The following is a 5,813-nucleotide window of genomic DNA, read 5'->3' on the forward strand; positions in this document are numbered from 1 at the left end:
AGAAGAGCAAGCTCTCCCCGGTGCAGAGCGTCCTCTTTCTCGGTATGGAACTCGACTCTGTCCTCACGAGCGGCCCCGCTCATCCCCCGCGGGGGGCGCAAGACCCGCGACGAGGAAGCCCACGCCCACGCGGCCTCCCAGAGGCAGTGCGGCAACAGAGCGCGCCCGATCAGTGTTGAACTGCCTGAGGCTCTCAGACAGTCAGCGGTCCCCCTGAATCATTTCAGAGGCTCCTGGGATACATGGCATCCTCGGCGGGGGTGGTCCCCCTCGGGTCGATGCACATACGACCGCTCCAACACTGGCTACAGAGTCATGTTCCTTGGAGAGCGTGGCACACCGGCAGCAGGCGTATGGTCACACGCTTTTCTGCCGACACACCCTAATCCCCTGGTCTCTATGACCTTCTTGCGGACAGGGGTAACTTTGGGATGCCTCCCTGCAAGGTTGGGGATCAGCGGCTATTGCGCCTCTCCTCTTTCCCCCACTGGGTAAAGAACAGGCATTCCATCCATCACTAAGCACCCTTCCAGGGGACAGGCTGGGCAGAGCAGCCCTGCCCCCTTAGGCCGGGGAACAGTTGAGTTATCTCCCAGATGGCTCTAACCGGACCTAGTGCTGCAGACGTGGTAACCCCCCCCTCCGTGGGCTGTTCCGTCTGATGTATCCTCATGAATGGTTCCCACCTTGGCAACCCATGACCACCCCAGGTGGACTCCCACCTTGCGGTTAACTCCTGCAGTCCGCACTTTCCTCCCATGAGTTCTCCCCTGATGGTGAGACCATGTTGTGTCTCCACTAATTCCTCCCTACGGTAGGTAGTGGCCTCTGCAGCGTTTTTCCCCCAGGGGGGAATAATGCTTACCCAGTGGCCCGTACGGTGCCGGGCGGCTTCTCGCCATTTAGAGAACTAGGCCTCCGCCCGTGACGGCCGGTGACAGGGGCTTCCCAACTTTGTGTAAAGCTCTGGGTCCCCCTTCCTCTCCACTGGAGGGTCATAATTTCGCGTTAGCGTGTTCGTCTGACTCGCCCAGGCCAGTCAACGTCGCTCCGCAGAGATTGTGACGCGGCTCAGTGCTGTGGCGTTTTCCATAGGAACCCCATTCTGTCGGTTCGACACAACGTCGAGAGACCGACAGAAAGGGAACGTCTTGGTTACGGATGTAACCTCGGTTCCCTGATGGAGGGAACGAGACGTTGTGTCCCTCATGCCACAACACTGGCCGCCCACCCCAGCGGTCGGGGGAGGATGCTTTAGGCTCCTCAGACCAAAGGTGAATGAATGAGCACGCCGGCTTCCCTCTTATACCCGGACATCCGGGGAGGAGCCCGGCATGCAAATTTCATTCGCCAATTGTCATTGGCCTTTTCTAAGTACTCAGAAGATGATAGGTTCTCAAGACAAACCCCATTCTGTCGGTTCGACACAACATCTCGTTCCCTCCATCAGGGAACCGAGGTTACATCCGTAACCAAGACGATTTCCATCAGATTTGATCTCATGTCATTCAGTGTAACTTTATAAAACAGGAACGGTACAAAAGTTCTTTTCAGTTGTAATGCACTTGATAATTCATATTGATATTGTCAAACATTTACAGCTGAGCTGCACACAAATCAATAATCACACTGTGTCAAGTAGTTTAAAACAGTTGTGTTTCTCTCATTCTAGATGAATGTTCTTCTGTCTTCTGGTAGAGTGTGTGACACACTCACACAACAATCAAACAATGTGTTGATGTTTCTTCAGTCTTTCTCGTATGTGAAACATGCTCACACCTTTAATAAATGTTTGAGACATGTTCCGTGTAAGGGATATTCCACAGCTAGCTGTGCAATAAAGGATTTTAATGTTTACATTTTCATTTATGCATTTGGTAGATGCTTTTATCCAAAGCGACATACAGTACACTGCATTATACTACACATTTGTATCTGAGTATGTGCAATCCCCTGAGATCCAACCCATGACCTGGGTGTTGCTAGCTCCACGCTCTAACCGGAGAAGACACACATACCACCAGTGTTCATTTACAGCCCATAACCCTACACACATGAGGAAAAATGAGTGTGACATCGCCCATCGATTGTGTATTAATGGATCACACACACACACACACACACACACACACGCACACACACACACACACAGACACATGCAGCACAAAAGCATTGATTCTGTTTCTGTGTTACAACAAAACAACATAAAGGTGAGAGCTGATGAATGTGTGTGTGGTGTGTGTGTGTGTGTGTGTGTGTGTGTGTGTGTGGGAAGGGTAAACCCTACGGTATGGGGACATTTTTACAAGCTTATAAATCATACAGAATTAACTTTTTTGAAAATTAAAAGAGCAGACGTTGTGTGGTTTGTTAGGGTAGGGAATATGATATACAGTTTGTACAGTATAAAAACCATTGTGTCTATGGAATGTCCCCATAAAACATGGAAACCCAACATGTGTGTGTGTGTGTGTGTGTGTGTGTGTGGTGGTGTGTGGTGCGTGGTGTGTGTGTGTGTGGTGTGTGTGTGTGTGTGTGTGTGTGTGTGTGTGTGTGTGTGTTCATGTTTGTATATCCCGGTGGGGACCTAAACCTGAATACACACCAACACATGGGGACTCGTGTCACGTGGGGACCAAAATTGAGGTCCCATGGGCAAAAAAGCTAATAAATTGTACAGAACAATATTTTTTACAAATCTAAAAATGCAAAAAGTGTTCTATGATCTTTAGGTTTAGGGATAGGGTTAGGGATAGGGGATAGAATATCAGTTTGTACAGTATAAAAACATTACGCCTATGGACTGTCCCCACGGAGGATAGTCAACCAAAGTGTGTGTGTGTGTGTGTGTGTGTGTGTGTGTTATATGTGATTTGAGCAGTGGTGTTCATCAGATTTGTGTGCAGGATTGGTGAGTGTTGTGAAGCTCTACAGATGTGATGAATGTGTGTGTGTGTTGGAGGTCAGTGAGTTGTGTGCACATGTCAGGTCACATCAGCCTGTAGATGCTGCTGATACACATGACTGTAACATTGCTGAAAAACATTTGTGTGTCAACTTCAGTGTGTGTCAAAGACTACGTCACTGCCAGCTTTAATGCTCAATTGCGATTTTTTGTGCTCAGAACAGTCACGGTTCTAAACTGAATAGAATGTGCAAAACAACAACAACAACAACACATAACTTGTAGCATGCTGTCATATAGAAAAAAGCAAGCGTCAAGTTCAAGTTTTTTGCGGTGCTGCGTGGACCGCTTTGCACATCGCAGCATGTAGTAGAACACACCTGTAGCTTCTGCTTTAGCCCCATGTCAACACGCAGGCCAGTGGTGGATGCAAAGCCATAAAAGACACCAGAGAGAAACCATTAAGGCATTTGTCATGTTGCATCGCTCTGTGTCCAGTTGTGAAATAGATTCTACAGTCATTTGTTGCATCACATCGTGCAGATTTAAAGAGATCAGATTCCATGTGGTGTGTCCTGTTCACGCTGTCATGCAGTAAACAGATCTGGGTCACATATGAGCAAAACAATCTGATTTGGGTGGCAGTGTGAACGCAGTCAAAGAACAGCGAGAGACGACAACACATCCAGTCTTGTGTAATCACACGTGTGCGTGTGTACTCTAAATCCCATTCATTTCATTTGCGTGCTAGCGTGTGTGATTTTCACTGGGAGAGAGTGTTTTTGTTCTGTTCAGAATTGGTCAGCACTCAATGTGTGTGGAGAAATAAATGCAGAAGAATATTTGTCAGTGAGCTGTTGAGCGGTGGAAGCACACACAAAGTGTTTCAGCACAGAAGTGATGCTGTATTCCTCTTTGGCGTACGGACGTTTTGCTCGGTGAGGGGTAAAATTGAAAAGCTGTCTTCGCTATTAAACCAACAGCAGCGTGTCAATAGCTCAAACTCTCTCCTGTCACCATCTGCAGCACTTCTATTCTTGTGTAGCTGCGGCTGGTTAAACACACATCACAACATGAGATTTCATTAGTCTGTGTTTGTATGTACATCCCACTGAACCCTGCAGAGATCACCCCCACAACCCCCCAACATCTCTTTAATCTCAGATGTTTCTCAGAAATCTCACATGTTAGTTGAACGTGTTTTCCAGATAGTCTTTATAAATCACTTTTGACCTGACGGTTACATCATGACATCAATAAAGAACTATTAGATGTGGATATAAATGAGCTTTGAATGACATGAAGTTTGTGTAGTATGTAGAAAACACAGGAATATGTTACGGAGTCTCAAGTCTGGCTGTTTGCGGACACGTGGACGGATGTGCAGATTTGTCCCAGTGTTAGGAATGATTGTGAAGGTTAAAGGTGTTGATAGTGTAAGTGATGTCTGTTTGTGAGGTGATGAGGGAAGATGCTGGTTTATCATCTCAGGTGTTAAGGATGTCTCGTGTTTGATTGTGCTTCCTGTAGGAAATCAGAACAACTAAAATCAATATAATATTATCCTTATCATCAGTGAGCAACATAATGATAGTGTGATCCACGAGGAAATGTCACAGTGATGTATTTTAATGAATTCATCTCATTACGGTTAAAAAGCAGAAGTAAAAATCCACGACGGATAGACAAGTGAAAAGAGGGAGACAGGAAGTCAAGAGAACACGGCGTTACCACGGCAACAAGCAATTACACGCTCAGAGGAAACACAGCACATGTAAAGAGCATCAACTCTCCACACGAGAGAGAGAGAATCACAGTTAACCAAACAGAATGGAGGATTGTCTGGTTTTATCTTCAGACGTGTACGAACATCTCAAGTCTCTGTGAATGATACTTCATTATCATCATTCTGGATATTCTTCATTTAAAGTGATTCCCGCATGCACTCTCGTACTGCACATGTCAAACATTCACTTCAAATCAATGCTTGTGATGTTGAGTCGGTTCCTCTAGATTTCTTTATTGAGAAATGAGAAAATACTTCGGACTCAAGGTCGCACCAGAAAATGTGGAGCATTGCAGATGGCTTTCCTTTGCCCTTCATGTGACTTTATTTTTTTAAGAAAGAGATGATTTTATATCAAAATGAGCAAAGAGAATTTATGTGAGTGAAGTTGATTTCAGTGTGTTCTTTTTCAGTTCCAACATTTACAAAATGAAAGAAAGATGATGAGGTTTCTCTGAAAGCAGAATTTCCAGCGCTGTTTTTATTTTCGACTGTGTGCGTGCGGTAATATGTCATATGTGAGTTAAAGTGATTTGCTGTTTACACATGTAGAAGACGAGTAAACTGTTGTGTATTTGAGGTGTACGGCGTCACAGACGGCCATGATGAATATAACCACAGTGATTTAGTTTAGACGTGTGCGCTGTCTGTGGTTGCCAAGCAACATCATATGAAGAGAAAGTGATGTGCGTGTGATTTACAGTCACTTTAAATCATTTATACCATATTACTGTTTTAACTGTCCTCATATAAATAATCATTAGATTTATGGTCGTCCATCAGGTGACTAAAAACTGATCACACTCATGACACATGTTCCAGTAGTAGAATATGTCATATACAGTATTTGAATGTCTCTAATAGCTCCGACTGGATGATTATGGGATTTCTAAAACATTGTGTGTGTGTGTGACTGTTTTGGATGTGTGTGTGTCCGTGCATTCATGTGAGTGCGTGCGTGCGTGTCCGTGCATTCATGTGAGTGCGTGTGTGTGTGTCCCCGTGCATTCATGTGAGTGCGTGCGTGCGTGCGTGTGTGTGTGTGTGTGCATGTGCGTGCATTTTTGCGTGTGTGTGTCCGTGCATTCATGTGAGTGCGTTCCGTGCATTCATGTGCGTGCG

The sequence above is a fragment of the Triplophysa rosa genome, unplaced genomic scaffold (genome assembly GCF_024868665.1).
Source record: "Triplophysa rosa unplaced genomic scaffold, Trosa_1v2 scaffold39_ERROPOS1708854, whole genome shotgun sequence".
In the NCBI taxonomy this organism is placed as follows: Eukaryota; Metazoa; Chordata; class Actinopteri; order Cypriniformes; family Nemacheilidae; genus Triplophysa; species Triplophysa rosa.